Source organism: Mastomys coucha, unplaced genomic scaffold (assembly GCF_008632895.1).
Source record: "Mastomys coucha isolate ucsf_1 unplaced genomic scaffold, UCSF_Mcou_1 pScaffold3, whole genome shotgun sequence".
Classification (NCBI taxonomy): Eukaryota; Metazoa; Chordata; class Mammalia; order Rodentia; family Muridae; genus Mastomys; species Mastomys coucha.
Genome location: NW_022196909.1, coordinates 8,188,933 through 8,208,251, shown reverse-complemented (window position 1 = coordinate 8,208,251; position 19,319 = coordinate 8,188,933).

The window sequence follows — 19,319 nt, the reverse complement described above, 5'->3', positions numbered from 1 at the left end:
CCCCCACCCGGTCTGTCCCTGTCTCTCATGCTTTGGTGGATCCGACTACCCATACATGGGCCGTGAGGTGGCTGCCATTAGGCAGCACTAGAGCGAAGCTGCTCCGCTGTCTCATTCTCACTTCTGCTGAACACACTTGCCTTCTACTATGTGTAGGGAGCTGCAGTCACAGCCTGGAATGGTCCTCTGAGGGTCTGTGCCCCTTGTTTTACAAACAACAGAACGACTATTAGGATATATATGTGTGTGTATGCATTATTACATATACATGATAATATATTATAAAATATAATATATGCATTATCATGTATATTATATATGCATATGTATATACTATCATATAATATACAAGATATGCATTACCATATATCATACATTATAATATGTAATATGTGCATTATCATATAGCATATAAATGCATATATATGTGCATTATCACTATATCCTAACTTTAGAAACTTTAGAAAGTTAAAATAAGGAAATGGGGGGGTCCTCCATAGCCCCATCCTCAGGGTTAGCCATGGCCAACTTCACCTATAATGCTTCCCTCCTTTCCACACATTCTCCTGCTCTTTGTTATTTTGTGCTTAGACGGGATTTAGTTTTGTGTGGTTCAAGTATTACTCACCTCCCGGCAGGGTCTGGCAACAATGCCTATGTGTGGAGAAGAATCATTGAAGAAGTCATTGGGTTGGAGGCAGGGTCTGGCAGCAATGCCTACATGTGGAGAAGAGCCACTGAAGAAGTCGTTGGGTTGGAGGAGACATCAGCACAGCCATGCTATGGGTTGGAGGAGACATCAGCACAGCCATGCTATGCTTTGGGATCTTGCTCTACAGTTCTGGGAAGAATTCTGGGTGGGTCCTACAAAGCTGAGCTTCAGGCAGTGCTGCTGTACCAGGAATGGCCTTTCCCTGCAATGTGACCACCTGCTACGTCCTGACGTGGTGACTGTTGTCACAGAGCCCCTACCCTGCAAGGGCCATCGATGCTGAGGGCCCAGAGTATTTATTTCAGAACTTTCCCACTTCCTCCAAGCACTGGATTTTACCAGGGGAACTTGAAAGTAGCAGCTCTTGGTGTTCAACAGCACTCTTGATTATAGTACTTGCTGGTTGCGTGATCCACAGACATCTTGGTCCTCAGTCTCCCACTTCCTTTATTCACTTCTTTCCAGCAGTGTTATCTTTTGCAGTACTACTGTGGCCGTGGGGTGCGCTAGACATTGGCATTGCCAACCAGTGTTCTCTGGGATTTCAATTCAGGAGTCTGATGCTCCCATCACAACTTTCCCCTTCCAGCCAGTCTCTTTCTCCACACATTCTCCCGAACCTTATGGGGCCCACAGTGGGTAGTTTTCACACCTTCCCTTCTCATTGTTCCTTACAATAACCACAGCTTCACATTGCCCTCTGTGTGCCTGGTCCCTCACCATCACCCACCCATCAGCTTACAGTCAACTTCCTTTGACTCTTGCCTCCCTTCATTGCACCTGACCTGGCAAAACCAGGGCCCTGCTCAATAGCATGCTACTCACAGCACCCACTTTGTGGGTTGGTATATGCTTGGCCCAGGGAGTGGCACTATTAGGAGGTGTGGCCTTGTCGGAGGAAGTGTGTCACTGTAGGTGTGGACTTCTGACCCTCGTCCTAGCTGCCTGGAAGCCAGTCTTCCACTAGCAGCCTTCAAATGAAGATGTAGAACTCTCAGCTCCTCCTGCACCATGCCTGCCTGGATGCTGCCATGCTCCCGTCTTGACGATAATGGGCTGAACCTCTGAATCTGAAAGCCAGCCCCAATTAAATGTTGTTCTTATAAGAGTTGCCTTGGTCATGGTGTCTATTCACAGCAGTAAACCCTAACTAAGACCAGCGTCACCACCTGCATGTGAATCTCTGCTGCTTGCCTGGCTCTCTGTTCTCATGACCCTGCTTTCCTCACTATTCTCCAAGACAGTGATTTCGCCTTCAAAGCCTCAACACTTCCTCGCATGTGGTTACTCTGGGCTGCTGACCTAGCTATCTTCAGCTTTGGAATAGCGGAAGGAACAGTGGGTGGCAGGTTCCCAGTGTTTCCACAACCTCCTCAGTCTGTGTCTACCAGTGCCACCTTCTGATCTAATGGGAACTGTGCATTTCCTCAGCAGGGTGAGACAGAGATGGCCCAAGTCCCAGTAGACAACTCCAGCTTCATCTTGGAGACTGGTCAGAGTACAAATTCTTCAGCTCATTCTCCATCCATTGAATCAGAACCTCTCCGGGGAGGCCTCGGAGATCCATTTGAACTAATTCTCCAAGAGATTCTGAATGTGACACAACTTCCCACAGTTGTGTGGTACAATCCTCTATGGCAGTGATTCTCAACCTGTGGGTTGTGATCCCTTTGGGAGGGAGGTCAATGACCCTGTCATGAGGGTCACTTACCAGATATCCTGCATATCAGACTTTTACACTATAATTCATAGCAGCAGCAAAATGATGGTTAGGAAGTAGCAATGAAAATAATTTTATGGTTGGGGGGGTCACCACAACATGGAGAAATTATTTTAAAGGGTCGAAGCAGTGGAAAGGTTGAGAATCACTGCTTTATGGGGTTGTGTAACTGTATGCAGGAATCAGACCCTATCTGGCTACAGTAAAAGGTTGCTGAACATGCAACTGTTAACTCACAACTGAACAGTTAACAGATCCCGGCCTTTCCAGGGGCATTCACCTAGGCTGTATCACATGAGGCCGCTGCAGCCTTGATTCTGAACACACGGCTTGAACACTTTGTCCCCAGCAGGCCCTCACACCACACAGTGCCAACAACACCCTCTCAGATACGAGACCACTGCATGTTAGGACCTGCGATGTTTTCCTTGTATGGACAGTTCTGCCCCTTCAGAAATATACTAGCTTAATTACAGTAAGCATAGACTTTAAATAAATTGCTATCATTGTACCTCAGCGGGTGAGTATCAAAATATATCTTTGGATCATATTGTGTCAGGCTTTGGATTATAATGTATTAAAAGTTGCTATTGGAGTTGATGACTTAAGATTGATAAAAAACAAACAAACAAACTGTTGACTACACTTTGACCTGGGTTTGGGGCAGAATTTCTGTTAATTTCTGAAATGACCCTGAGTATTGTTCTGCCATTTGGTACTACACGTTTATCTCTCCTCTCTCTCTCTCTCTCTCTTTCTCTCTCTCTCTCTCTCTCTCTCTTTCTCCTCCCCCCTTTTGAGACAAGGTTTCCCTGTGTAGCCCTAGCTATCTTCTCTAGACCAGGCACTGGAACTTAGATACCCAACTGCCTCTGCCTCCCAGGTGCCAGGATTAAATGGGTGCACCACCACTGCCTGGCTATACAACATGTTTACATGTAGCGATATTCAAAGCCCTGGCAATTATAAGATCCAAACCTCAACCAACTCTGAAAACAATGTAAGCTGCTCTTTACCCTGCAGCATAAACACTCAGTCAAATTTAATTCTTTATGTAAAAATAGACAAACACATCCACCTCATTATCTTACATGTTTTCCTTAATCTTTAATAAATGACAAAATTAGCTGGGCAGTGGTGGCGCACGCCTTTAATCCCAGCACTTGGGAGGCAGAGGCAGGAGAATTTCTGAGTTCGAGGCCAGCCTGGTCTACAGAGTGAGTTCCAGGACAGCCAAGGCTACAAAGAGAAACCCTGTCTCGAAAAAAATAAAATAAAATAAATGACAAAATTATATGTATATCAAAGAAGTGTTTAAAAATGGATTTTATGATTTACTACTCCTAGGTATTTGGAAAATCTACAGTCACACAGAAATGTCTTGGATGGAAGGGGGCACAAATGGAAAAGGTTTCCTGAGGAGCTCTCTGTGGAGGATGAGAAGCTCTGAGCCCATCTGTCACTTGAATCTCCCTCTCAGGTACTAACCAGGCCCAATCCTGCTTAGCTTCCAAGATCAGCATGGCCAGGGCGGTAAGGCTGCATATGGCCGCTCAGTCTCTCCCTGATGTGTCATTCCCTCCCTCTGCGCATCATTCTTTCCCTCTCTCCTGGGTCTCTCCCATCATCCCACAGATACACTAAAGAGTGGCATTTCCTTCCCCAGGCCTTCTTTTCCTACCGTTTGAATTCTATACATTCCTCTTGAACTCCCCTCACCCAGGCAGCTTTCTCTAATTCCTAAAACTGCTTGTGCTGCAGTCATTGGGTAGGCTGACTTCGAGGTCACCGACCACTTGTCCTTTCCCCAGGGACAGGACTAAAAAGGCATGTCCTGGTGATCTTCACCTAAAGGAGGCCACCGGGCTACTTCAGTCCTAATGGGGTTCCAGGACCAAGAAGATCAAAATTCAGTGGCTAATTCTTAGGTGTTTTTATGCTTCACTAGTTAGCTGTGCTTGGCGACATTGACCAGCAGTCCCTTCTTCGAAATGCTCTTCATGTATTCTCTCCTCCAGTTTTGTTCTTTGCTCTGAGAGCCTGCGCTGCCCGGGGCCTCAGTCTTTGCTTCTCTTCTCCACCATCACTTGCTTCTCCACTAATACCAAGCTTGCTGGTGCTTCAGTCATCCCCCTACATGAGCATGTTCCCAGGTTTATCTTTAGCCCCAAGACTCTTTCATCCCACTACTCACTGAGCACTTCTACTTCAGACACTGCATGATCCGAACCATATTCCTTATTCTTTTAGGCCTGCCTCACCCACCATCTCAGTAAATCTAACTCCTAGTTTCTTAGGCTAAAGGACCATTGGCTCTTCATTTGCCACATGGAAATGTGCAGATCCCCAGCGGCTGCCGCCTCCTGCTCTGAGTGGTCGTGAACTTTGCTTGGAGACCTTTCTGCTCATGTGCCTTCCAGCCATGCTCTGTTGTCAGTAGAAGGCCCAAGATGAGCTTCACACCCACAGTCACATTATCTACCAGACCCACAGCTTTCCAAACTTGTTCAGAATTAAATGCAACCCCTTCCCTCTCTGCCTCTCTCTCATCTCTTCTGGCCTCTATCCGTCCCTGAGTGAGACACTATCCGCTTTGCTGTTACGCGTTCTGGTCTGGAATACACAGCCCAGAGGGTCACAGTAAAGCTTCCTCAGATACGATCTCTGCCCACACGTGTCTGTTAGCACTTAGCACCAGCATTTGTTTATTCTTTATTTGCTTTATTTCTTGTTTTTCTAAAATATAAGCAAGGCAAGGACTTCAGCTGTTTTATTCCATGTCTCCAAAACCCAGAATCCTCAGCTCCTCCCTGTAAAGTTGAGAGGTATTTAGATGGTCACTGAACATTTGTAAAAGGAAAGAAAAAAAAAAAATGGCTACGCTGGCCAGCTGTAGCTTCATTGGCCTAGATGAGGAAACCGGTTTTGCCAGTTGAGTTTTGCATGTGTGGTGCTTTTCTGGGAGTCCTTTGTCCCTTTTTACTCTCCTACTGGATTTCATCTCAAGGACCTTGTCCTCAAAGCCTGCGCATGCTCTCCTTGGGACTGACTTAGTGACCTGTCCATTTCACAGAGTCGGCACAGCCAGCATTTGATGATGTACTACTTGAGGCTGCCTCACAGTCTTCCTCCAGGCTCCCGTCTGCATCACAGAGAGAGCTAATGCCCCTGCTCAGATCTTATCATAGCCTAGAGGAGTAGACCTAGACACTTCTCCTTCTGCAGACATGCAGAAGGGAAACCATGGAACCGCGTGTGTGGAGGTTTGGTCCGTTGCTATGTATTGTAACACTAAATTCGTAAGGCTAAGTCTACGATAGTCAATTCTCACACTTACCAGCTGTTGTTGTGCAAACCTTGTTCCTTAATTTAAAACTATTGGTTAAATAAAAATGGCTACAGGCAATTACTGGAGGGATTAGAGGTAGGTAGGTTTTTGAATTACCTGGTTGAGTGTGGAAGAGAGGAGAGAGTGAGAAGAAGGAGACAACAACGAGAAGCCGCCATGAGAGGAGATGGCCAGTTTATCAAGTTCTCCTGGGAACACTGCTGGGGAGGTAGCCAGGCCAGCAATTAGAAAAGGAGATTAGGGGTGACCCCCAATAATTGTCAAAACCAGATTAAATGCCCATAGTCTGAGTCTCACTCATTCATAAGCTAATCAGGCATAAGTTTAAAATAGTTAGACTGTAGCCAGGACAGGTGACGGCAGAGGCTTGCAAGCCTGTTCAGTCCCAGAGTCCTCTGGGAGGAATGAGCAAGACTAGCAGGTTGTTCAAGAGGCCCCGCTGGTTGGTGTCCCTGCTTTCTGACCCTGGCAGTGGGGAAGGCTGTTGGAACCAGAAAGCACGCAGGCTCGGCTGATGAAAAGCCTGTTTATTCCTAGTACACTGGACACTTTGTTCAGGAAGTGCTCATCCACTTGGAAATGTTGCCCTTGTCACAGTGCCAAGGTCAGTGCCTGCTGAGGCTATCAGCACTGTGTGTGCCAGCTCTGGCTGGGCATTTTATTAGGTGTATGGCTTCCCTGGGAAGTGACTACAGAACATGGGATAGCTAATTTCTGTTTAATGCTCTCTCCACACGCGTTCGTGAAGTTCCATTTTTATTGGGACTTTAAGGGGAAAAACATAAGAAACGAGTAAATAGGTTAGAACACAATGAACTGCTTTAAATGGGAGTTTCGAGTGACGCAACTCACTTTATAGTTCTCCACAGACACTCAATTATTATAATATACTCATCTTTGCAAAGCACTGGACAGCTTTCAAAACTGCCTTATATCCCTCCTCTTCACTGAGGCTCAACTCATCCTTGTAAAGCCGGGCTGTGTGGTCCCTGTTTTAGGTGAGAAGACGGACTCTGGAAACTGAAATGGCTTGGATCCAACGACAGATCCAGAATCAAACACAGTGGAACCACAGATCAACATCCCAATCTCTTCTAGGCCAGGTTTGATGCGCCTGTCTCATTATGGTGGGCTGGCCAGACAGAGGTGTGGTGTGTGTGTGTGTGTGTGTGTGTGTGTGTGTGTGTGTGTGTGAGGGAGGATCTCACAGCTGTGGATGTATGTAAAGGGCTGTATTAGCTGTACTAGCTGTGCCTTCCAGGTTAGACGATCCAGGACCCAGGTGATAAACAGCCGCCCCACCCCCTACCATACTCCACCTGCCAAGTGGACAATGATAATCTACCTTAGTGTGCTGGCACCCTGGGAGGCCAGCATCTCCTGCAATAGCCCATGGCTCTTGGAGGGGACTCTCCATCTTGGGCTGCTGGAGAAGCATTCTAGTGTCTGCTCCACTGTACGTGCCCATTGTTGATCCTGAGCAATCAAAGCTTCTGTAGGAGTGGTCTGGTCCTATCTAGTCCCTCCCCCGGTGTGCTGCATCTGAGCACGTTATCATGATGTGCCGGTGTAGGCTGATTAAGTCCTTGGGGTGCCGAGGAATGGAACTGATAATGATGAGAGGCAGTTTTCTGGAAGACCTTGAGAATATTTAGAATATTTAGATGTAAGCTCTAAGGCAGATGGGCAGAACTCTGCATGGGTTAGAAATAACTGTACCAGGGGCAGTGTTTGTTCTTGATCCTGATTTACTCTTTTTTTATGGGTATTTATTTAATCTATATGAAGGCTCTGCCTGCCTGCATAAATGCCTGCAGGCCAGAGGAAGACGTCAGATCCCATTATACATGGTTGCAAGCTGCCATGTGGTTGCTGGGAATTGAACTCAGGACCTCTGAAAGAACAGACCAGGGCTCTTAACCTCTGAGCCCTCTCCCTACCCCCACCCCCCCACTCCCCTTTACTTGTTCTTAGGATCTGAAAAAAACCAAATCCACATGTTTTAACTGGAGAAGACTTAGGAGTTTTCATTTATGGGACACTCAATATGACATGAATGACCAAGGGATGGCTTTTGTTCGTTCTCCTGACTGGCCGGTCAGGCCTAGGGTAAGGAGCCCTAGGGCTCATGTGCATGGCCCTGTGTAAAGGTATGATAAACTCACTGGCAAATTGGTAGACAGGGTTTGGGAATTAAGGTCTACACCAGGTGTTGTACAGCCTGTAAAGGAGTGCTCAGTGGGTGGTACGTGGTGCTTTCTGAGTGATTACCAGATGAGGAAGCCAGCTATAGGAAAAGAGGTAGGCTAGAGAGTAGAAGTCAGAGGCAGGAAGGTCCAGCTGCAAAGAAAACAAAAACCAGGACCCAGAGGCCATGGGGAGTTTCTTCTTGCCAGATGTGCTGGGGCAAAGGAAAACTGGCATAAGAAATATTGTATTGGTTTAGCATTTATAATAAATATATCAGATGCCTGTATATCCACTAAGAAACCACGTGACTGCTAGAGATGGCTCAGTGTGGAAAATGCTTGCTGTCCAGGCCTGAGTTTGATTCCCCAGCACCCACATGGTGGAAGGAGAGAACCGGTCCCCACAACTTGTCCCTTGGCTTCCACATGTATCTGTACTTACACACACACACACACACACACACACACACACACACACACACACACAGGGGGGGAGATTTGGGGGGGATGTCGAGTATACACATGCAAAAATAAATGAATAAATCATTTTTTTAAGTTAAAGAAAGAAAGAAACCACATCATATCATAAAATCTCTGCTAGGATTTCCTAAGTGGACAAAAGCTACATATTAAATACTTTTTTGGCTTGTTTGTGTGCTGCTGGGGCTGGCTCCAAGGGCCTTGGGCAAGCTAGTTCCTCTAACACAAAGCTGTATCCCCCAGCTCACATGACATCTTTGGGCAGCCTACCCAAAGCACCTCTTCAAGTCTGCTGGATCCGGTTTAAAGTGTCTGTGAAAAAGCTTAGCTCTCACCTCAAAGGGGAGAAGAGAGGGCTTATTCTGGCATCTATAGGGATGCCCACGGCTTGGGAAAGAGTTCTGGCATCTATAGGGATGCCCACAGCTTGGGATCAGAGTTCTCTGTTTTGTTTTGTTTTTGTTTATTTGTTTTACAAACATCATGTTCTGATAGGGTAACAGTTCCAGGAAGCTTCATAGGAATAGAACAAAGGGAATCATAAATCAAGACCCTTTATACATGTGGGTAGGCAGATCCCAGAAAAGCAAAGACACCAGCTGATGTCATTCTCAGCCTTGTGGTTGGTGCACTCTACCGTATACTCTGAAGACTTACCTAAGGGCCACAGAGCTGCTAGGACGCATACAGGGGGTCAATCAATGACTGTTAAAGAGGATAATGATTGGCCCAAAGCAATTTGGCTCAGGACCTGGAACATTCTAGTCTCTCCACAGTTGCTGAGTCCCTTCTATGGTCAAGCAGGTGTGGCTCCTTTCCAGAACGTTCATCCACAAAAAACAGTGTGATTTTTGTTTTACCTTCTTTTTAAATTTTTCATCCTTCTTACCCAACCAGCTACGTATTTTATCTGCTAGTTCCCTTAAAACTGTTTGTTCCTTTGTGTTCCAGCCTTCAATCCAACTGAATCCCAAGTTGGGCACAGCACTGGCTCCACACATGTGACATCATCAAGGCATCTGGTGCTGCTTCCAGCCTGCGGTTTGCACCTGTGCCAGGAGGGGTGGCTGCTATTCCTGACTCCTCTCTCTCTCTCTCTCTCTCTCTCTCTCTCTCTCCTTCTCTATCTCCCTCTCTACCTCTCCACATACCCTTTGCTTAAACATTGCCATCTTCCTGTCAAATGCTACCCAAACCTGTTCTTCCCAGTTTCCCAGCCTGAGAGCCCATTGCAGTCTTAGCCCTTTCTCTCTCTGCGGAATGAGGGAAGACTCTGGAAAGATGCCTCTCTGTTTAGCCACTTCCTGCCACTGTGACCCTAGACTAATTCCTGAACTTCAGTGTTATGTTGGCACCGGGGCATAAAAAGAAATAGAAAAGAGAAAACAAAACCTCAAGTGGGTTTTTGAGGAGGAACGGACAGCAAATTTGAAAGCAAAGTCTTGAGAAGTGTCGTCCATTTCCTGGATCAATCCTGAGAGGCTTCAGTGACTCTTGGGAGGATTAAGCCAAAGGGCTCCAGGGAAACTTCTGGGCTTTTGTTCCCCTCAGTGGAAACCCTTGAGAAGTTAAACACACAAACACTTGGGGTGGGGCCAGAGCTAAGATTTGTCTTGGTTCAGAGGCAGTGGTCTTTAGAGCACAGACTGCCAAACACTTTTAAAGCATTTCCTTTAATCGTTCTGAGCACTGAAAGTGTTCAAAACAAATACTAAAAACAAAGCAAAACAAACAAAACCCTGCCCTGTAAAGTTTCTTTAGAGCTGTCCCAGCCTTACTACGGAGGAGACATGAGTCTTCCAGCCTGCCACCCGCCAGCCACCCACTTCCTGTCTCCTGAAAGAGGTCAAATGGACATCGCTAACCCTATCTGCAGCTGAGAAAACCGTGAGTCAGAGTGGCATCCTGGCAGGTAAGAGCAAAGTACAGACACCTGGGGAACAATGGCTCTTACTCAGGCAGCTGGATGACAGGAACAAGAACATGCAGAGGCAGCATCGTGGAAGACCAGCAGGGGAAGATGGTGGTCTTCTAAGGACCTCTAAGGTGTGTGGAATTAGACACTGGATTTGGCCAGAAAAGTAGACATTTTCCCTCTCAGCTGTCCAGTGCTCATTAACTGCACCCCACCTTCCCGCCTGGAAGTTCCCACCAACTCCACTGTCAGGTCACACATCACTCAGGGAGCTAAATCCACTCCTGACTCAGGAATTGGCAACCTGACCTACAGCCGGTGAAGCTCAGCAAAGCAATTAACTCGGGGACAGGCAGGGGGACCACACCAGAGCCAGTCAGACTGTCCTCTGGTATCCTAGAACAAAGATGCTCAGTTTCTGCTGGCTGTGGACTTGGAGTGGTATAACCTGTCTGAGAGCAGCTTTGGTAGAACTGAGAGGTTTAAGCTGGACCCTGATAAAGTTCACTTGAAGTCATATGTACAGGCTGGGGGGATGGCTGAACCAGTGAAGCGCCTGCCCTGCAAGCATGAAGATTTGAATTCCAATTCCTAGAACCTAGGAGAAAGGCTCAGCGCAGTGAGGTGCCCTTGTCTGTAACCCCAGCGCCAGGGGAAAGAGTAGCAGAGACGCTTGGATTCTTGAAGCTCGTTAGTCAGTCAGTCAGCTAGACTAGCTCAGTCATTGACCTACGGGTTCAACAAGAGACTCTGTCTTAAAAGGTAACGTTGGAGAACTATGGAGAAGAGACAGGCAAAGTTGGACTCCATATACATGTACACATATGTGCACCAGCATCCTCATGCATGTGTCCACACACTTACACTAACAAGTATCTATACCACACACTATATCAGAGAGAGGGGGGGGGAGAGAGAGAGAGAGAGAAAGAGAGAGAGAGAGGAAAGCAAACCTTATATACAGTGATCTTCCTCACAGATATTGTATTTGTATGAGCCAATAATCTTTGTTTAAATCGGTTTGGGTCTTATCTTTCAACTGCAGACAATGGGTCTTGCTCATAAAATAAGATTATATGTATGTAAGTATGTATATATGTAAGTATGTATATATGCACACACATATAATTTCTATGGAAAATGTTTACTTTTGCTTATGGCTACAGGGACATAAGAATCCATTATGACTGGGAAACAGGAAAGAAAGCAGCAGACACAGCAGCAGGAGCAGAAAGTTAGAGATAACATTGCTGGCAAAAGCACAAAACAGAGTGTGCTGGGCACAGGGAAAACTATAAAGTCATAAGTTCACGTCTAGTAAAAGACTTCCTCTAGCAGGACCACACCCCCTAAGCCCCTCCAAACGGCACCACCAGCGTGGGCCAGGTGTTCAAACGCCTGAGCCTCTGGGGGCCATTCTTCATTCCATTCCCTAGCCCCCATTTTTCATGACCATTACTGAAGTGAAAATTTCTTTGGAGACTCAGGTCATAATGATGTTTTCCTGGAGCAGACAAATGAAAGGATGTTTTGCTGAAGCAGACACAGGTGAAAGGAGGCCTTGCTGAAGGAGACACATGAGAGGATGGGCAATGTTTAGAAAGAGTATATTTGCCCCCACGGACAGTAGGAGGAAGCTGTCACGTTGGTCTGCCTTGCTTTGCTTCGTTAGTCTTTGCTGACAAGTTCATGTCCTGGTTCACCTTGCACTGTGACTTCATAGAGAGGAACTGGCCAAAGACCTTCTCGTGATGTTCCTGTGGCTTCTTGCAGCTTCCACTGACTCATGGCGGAGCATCATGATTTATTTACTGGATCGGGCTGCCACTGCTGATTCATGTGTGGTGTCTGCCGAGTGGACTGGACTGAAGCTGCTGATTCATGTTCTCTAGTAGACCGAACTGCTGGTATCTTGACAGTGAAGCCTGGAATCACCCCAAAGAACTATTTCTAAACAGGTCTACTTCCCCTGTGTCCTAGTAACCTTTCTCTTCTACTACTTCTGGTGGGTGGTGGACTAGAAGGGAGGTTAAAGGATTTAAGAACCCTTATTATAGTAGGTTTTGAAAAATCTAAGCCTACATATAACATAATGCAAAATACATTTAGTCCAACTTCAAAGGTCCTCATAGTTTTTAACAATCCCAACACTATTTAAAAGTTCAAAGTCGGAGATTCAAGACAATCACTTAATTGTAACCCCTATGAAATCAAAGAGCGATTTATGTATCTCTAACATACAATGGCTCAGAAGACACATTGCTTTTCCAAACTGTGTGAATGGGAACATAATGAGAAAATGCTAGAGCAAAGTAAAGCTAAAAGCCAGCAGTAGGGCAAACATCAAACCCCGTATTTCTACGTCTGGCGTCAAAGAGCTTAAAGGGCTTTATGTCCCCAGCTGCCTCCAACATTCATCTTTCCCTTGGGTTGGTTCTACTCCCCATGAGCAGCTCTGTTTGGTAGATATACCAAGGCTCTGGTTTCTCTGAAATCTTAGGGTCCCCAACTGTAACACAGGCTTTACTCTCACAGCTTCACACGATGGCCACCGTACAGCCTCTCCCCCTGTTAGGGCTTTTGCTCTGGGGGCTTCCCTGCCACTTGCTCCCTGGCTTCAGTGACTCCCAGAAACCACAGAAGGGGTCTATGGCCCCTCGCTCTTGTATCTTTTATGACTCTAACCCTAACAACATGGTGAACAACATTGTCAAGGTCCCTTGCTAGCTTGGGTTGAACCCTCATCCTCTTGAATGACAGTAGCTGCAGTTTATGCTTGCACTTGCTTTCTAGGAGCGAAATCCCTTTAAGCCTTTCCCTTTCCCCAGCTGGGAGCATCTCTGGGTAGAGCACCAAGGGTTCTAGTGTAGAGCAGACTCTCCTTAATAGCTCTAATCTCAGTAACAATCACAGCCTCTCTTCCAGCACAAGCTGTAAGCTTCCTAGTGCCCCTTGTAAACCACACGTTTTATACTCCTTCTGTCTCATTTGCTCTTTTTTTATTGTTAACATTAACAGCATTTGATGTCTGAGAATTTCCTCTACCAAAGGAATCTGCCTTATGGCTTCTAATTCAACTGTAGACAAGGGGAAAAGGCAGCCAGACTACGTGCCAAGGTATCACAGGAGTGGCTCTAGCCCAGTTGTGAAAATCCTTGAGATCACAGAAACCTCTTGAGTTAGGCCTCTACAGTGCTCTCTGTTCTCAATACTACTGCCATCCACGATCCTTCTAGCATGGCCTTTTACACTGTGCTTGGAGCAGTCAACCACTTTCTAGCCCAAAATTACAGTCTTCCACATTCCTCTCAAAAGACCATGGTCAGGTTCCACCATAGTAACCCCACTCCTGGAACTAATGTCTGTATTAGTCTCTCTCTCTCTCTCTCTCTCTCTCTCTCTCTCTCTCTCTCTCTCTCTCTGTCTCTCTTTCTGTCTCTCCTCCCCCTCTCTCTCTGTCTCTTTCTCTCTGTCTCTCTCTCACACACACACTCACACACATACACACACACACACAAGCACACACTCACCTCATACACATCAACACACACCTCAAACAATACACACACCTTACACATACAAACACACTCTCTTACATATATACACACACCTCACATACATATATACACACACATATATACACATTCACACACACACAGACACACACATACACACACACCCCTCATAGCAACAGAAACAGTACCTTGTTCCGTATTCCTGGCTGGCCTCGAGCTCTCAGCGATCTTTCAGCTTCTGTTTCCTGACTGCTGGGGTTACAGTGTGTGCCTCCATAGCTGGTGACCTGTAAGTTAAAAGCTTTTTATGTCACACAAACCAACACTTAAGAGGCAGGAGCAAGAGACTGCTGAAAGTCTGAGGCTAGTGTAAAATACATAGAAAGATACTGTCTAACAAATATATACATACCTACATATATGTGTGTGTATATATATGTATGTATGTATGTATGTATATATTAGGTATAAAATATTAGATAAAATTAGATAAACATATACTTAAACTTAGCATGACAGGGAAGCTTGCACAGAATCTTTGTCTCTGATGCATGGGCAGCCATGTTCAGATAGCCCCTCTCAAGAACACCTATAATGGTGCCTGACTGTATCTCAGTTGTAAGCACTTCCCCAGCACACCCAAGACCCTGCATTTGATCTCCAGCACCATAAGAATAAGACAATAAAGGAACAATTCTCAAGACTCCTATTGGCTCCTATTGGTGACAGCATGGGAAAAATACCCATCCCGCTAGTATTGAAGGGGAGGGTCACTGAGAAACAAACACCGTTCCAATGGAGAGCCCAGATTTTTGTACAAAGTAACAAGCTAATTTAATTTTTTTTCCTTTTAGAAACAGTGTTTCTTCCCTGTAGCCTTAGCTGTCCTGGAACGTTCTGTAGACCAGGTTGGCTTCCAACTCAGAAATTCACTAGCCTCTGCCTCTGGAGTGCTAGGATTAAAGGTATGCACCACCACACCCAGCTCTTAAAAGCTGTTTCTCAATACTATCAAATATGAAGGCTTAACCCAGTATTTCACACATAGACAAGTAGCCCAACAAAATGAAATAAAGAACCCAACATTCAAAGTATAGACGTTTGGTTTTCAACAAGGGTACTAGCATATACAATACAAATGATGCTCTTTTCAATAAGTACTGTGGAATAAAATCTGAGAAAAAAATGACTTATGGCCCAAGCTCATTCAATGCAGAAAACCAGTTTCAGGTAGGTCAGAGGCATACCTGGGGGGAGCAAACATGAATCTTCCAAGACATAACATTAAAGAATACCTCTAGGGGCTGAAGAGACCGATCGGGGCATATGTTCCGTCGCCAGCAGCCACGTGGCAGCTCACAGTCATCTGCAATCCTGTCTCAGGTGACCTAATGCCTCTTCTGACCCCTTCAGGTTTCAAGCATGCACAGCATGTGTTGTGCATGTACAAATCATACATATAAAATTAAATAAGTGTTAAAAAAAATTAATGTTTTCAGAGGCTGGGAAGATAGCCCAGGGGTTAAGAGTACCTACACATGGAAAGGAAAGAAAGAAAATTCTAGAAGATTTAATGAGTATCTTTATGACCTCAGTATAAGCAATTAGCCTCTTTAATAAATCAGAAAACATACTATTTATCTTAAAGGGAAATGGTAAGTTAATTACATTTAAACTATCGAAAAATCAGGCAGTTGAACCAGACTTTTTTTGTTTGTTTGTTTGTTTGTTTTTTGTTTTTTTGAGACAGAGTTTCTCTGTATAGCCCTGGCTGTCCTGGAGCTCACTCTGTAGACCAGGCTGGCCTTGAACTCAGAAATCCACCTGCCTCTGCCTCCCAAGTGCTGGGATTAAAGGCATGCGCCACCACGGCCGGGCAAGAACCTGACTTCTTTAAAAGCAAAATATTAATTAACTACCAAATACTGGTAAATACAAGCCACAGATGGAGAGTAGATATTCGCTATTTGACCATGGACTTGCCTGGAAATCCTCATAGGTGTGTAAGGGGGTTATAGACATCTCAATGTTGAAGAGAAGTCCAAAAGCTTTAACTGCACACCACAGAAGAGGACTTCTAAAAGGCAAAGATACAAGTAGACCAACGGGGAAACAAGCCAATACAGTGACCTGTATGTAGTAGATCTGTACATGTATGTAGACAGTGATCTACTACTCCACAGTCGTAAGAATGAGGAAAACACAGGATAACACTCGGAGAGGGCTGAGCAGTCCAAGCTCCTGTGCACCTGAAGGGGGTGGATATAAATGGTTAATTGGCTCAGAAGCCCATGGATCAAGTCAAATACTTCCCGGTCAACAACTACACTCCTGGGTATAGAGCCAACATTAATATTTCCTTTGTAATTTCTCTTTGCATCAGTTTTTACTTTGGGTTCCTGATTTTGTTGCCACATAGTTTACACCTTTAGCCTTCTAGGACACTGTCTTGCTTGATGCCTCTCGCTTTATCAAGGAATCTGGTTTGATCTAGAGAATGCCAATCTCTTCCCCCTTTCTGGTTACTCACTTTTACTTAATATTTTTGACAATCCAGCTCTCCCCTGGTCAGCAGCAATGTCGACACCATCGGCGACTGAGGCCCAAGTCCATCTCCAAGGCTCATGTCTCACTACAAATGGTAGGAGACTCCCTTTCTTTCTTATACCTGGCTACAGGGCTGAATTTAGCAAAGTGACTTGGACCCTTAGTGGGCTAAACTGTAGCCCAGCTCTTTCCATTTCATTGTATACAAGTTGTCACAAGGATCCAAGCCAGGATGGGTTTAGATGACCCTCGTGAGAATTGTACTAAATCTCTCTGTGCCTCTGTCTTTCTGTGTTTCTCCTTCCCTCCCTCCCCTAACACTCCTCCTTCCCTTCTCTTCGCCCTCCCTCTCTCATTCATCTTCCTTCTCCCCCCTTCCCCCTCTCTCCTTCCACCACTCTTACCACTCTTCTTCCTTCCCCTTCATTCTCCCTCTCTCTACCCACCATCCCTCCCTCCCTCTACCCTCATTCCTTCCCTCCCTTCCTCCCTCCCTGCCTTCTTTCTTTTGAATCAGTGTGTTACTACTTTGCACAATCTGGTCTTGAATTCACAGCATAGTGTAGACTGGTCTTAAACTTTATGGTCACACATACAGACCACACCCTAGCGAATGTGCTTCTCTTCTCGCTTCCTGACATGCTCTTCCTTCTTCATGCGCAGCTTCTCGTTCTCATCAAAGTCCTATCCGAGTGACTCCTGTTACAGGAAGCCATTTCCGCTGATGCTGTCTGTCCCTTCAGAACCTCTCTTTCTGTCTGTACTCAACCCCCCCACCCCTTGTTATCTTGGATGCAGATAATAGAAATAGAAAGCAGTTAAAAATAGCTTAGGCCATGAGGAAAGTGACTCATACGCCAAGTCCAAAGGTACAGTGATTTCAGGGTTGGTTAACTCAGAGGTTCAACCGTAGCATAAAGGCTGCATGTCCCTCCAGCTTTCCGCTCCGCCAACCATTGTCATAATGTTGGAAAGACAGTGGCTTCCTGGTATACCTAAAGGAGCCACAGGATCCAGTTGCCGATAGGATAGACTTTAGAAGCTTCTTTGACATAAGGAGTGTGGCATGCCCATACATTTTACAATGTGCAATTACCAGGTCAGGGAACTTCACATATTCATCACCTGAAAACATAATCTCATTGTGCCAGAGTCATTTTTGCTTACTTTTATCGTCATTTATTTATTTTGAGACAGGGTCTCACAATGTGAGCTTTGCTTAACTGGAACTCACTATGTAAACCAGGTTGGCCCCTCATTTTCTGAGAGCTGCCGTCTCTGCCTCTTGGACACCTGCACCACCAAACCAGGCAGCTAGCACTTTTTTTTTAAAAAAAAGATTTGTTTTATTTTAAATTATATGTTTCCCTGTGCATGTTTGTGTGTGCACATATGTGAGTGTGCTATTGGAGGCACATATGGAGAACATATCAGGTCCACTAGAACTGGATTTACATGTGTTCATGACCCTCTCAATGTGAGAACTGGGAACTGAATTCGGGTCCTCTGCAAGAAGGGCGAGTAGGTACCCTTGACTGCGGAGCAAGTTTAGCTGCTTAGCCCTCTGCTGGTTATTAGAAAGATATGATTGACAGCCGTCAGTCATAGTTATGTTATAGACTATGTTATAGACTATGGAACATTAGAGGTTATTTCTCCTTTGAGGCTGGATTCCCATCTTTTTTCTTCCTACCTTTTCTTTTTCTAGATGAAGTCTTGTGGCTTTGAACTCCCAGCCCTCCTGTCTCCATCTACCTGCTGCTGGGATTTCGGGTCTGTGCCACCATGCTATATGGGCTTGAATATTTTTTGAAGGGGAAGAAAACTTTCCTAGAAGCCATTCTCTTCAATGTGCTGTTACACTGGAAGGAGAAGGGAAACGCAGGCACAGCTTGAACAAAGATCAATTCTGCCCCTATCCCAGGTGGGGAAGACCTCAGCAAAGCACAAAGACGACCCAGCTTCTGAACCAAAGTGGAGGTTGTGCAAGCTACACATTAGGATGCACAGATGTGGGCGAGGAGCTTGTGGGCCCGCTGCAGACTGATTCAATCCCCCAGGACTTTGCCACTCACGAAGCCATCTTCCTCATCGTGCTCTTTGGGAGCTAGGGCTGGGTGGTGATCACCTCGGTAACTCTTTCACAAACTGGCGCAGGGTCGGGTCAGCCTTTGATTAATGTCAATGCTGCGATCAGTGAGTGGGAAGAGCGAGATGATAGGGAAGGATGACTGGTTAGTATGGGGAGTGCAGAGGTCACACCCATGGAGCGCAGAGGGAGGGCACTGTATCATTTTACAGCAGTCTTTGGCAGAAGATGCACAGGCTTCGTACCCACCGAGGATGGAACAGTTATGGCAGCATGGTTAAAAGGCTATATAGCTGGGGAAGCTGAGCCACCCATACTCTCCCAAGGAACTTCATTCGAGCTTTCCATCCTTGCACTTCCCAGACAGGATATGAACTGGAGTAACCTGGGCTGGGGATGTAGTTTAGTTGGGAGAACCAGTCTAGCATGCATACCATCTGTTGAGGTTTGGTCTGTTGCTATGTATTGTAATGCTAAATACTGGCCCACAAGATCTGGTCACTCCTTCCCTAACAAGTGTGACCCTCCTACGGCTGAGGGCCGATTCTTCAGACCCCGCCTTCCACAGATAGCCACGCCTCTCTGCCCACCTCCTGCTAATTGCCACGCCTCTCTCCAAGTTCCAGTTACGCTGGAAGTCCCACCTCCAGAGACTGAAGCTGCTGATTGGTCCAAGTTGCTGACGAACGTGGGGGGAGGGCCTTTTGTTTTACCTATCTACCTGTTTGCTCGTTCCAAGGTGAAATTCAATGAATGATGGCGGACTGAAAACACACCATGCGTTGGTCTAATTTTTTCAAACC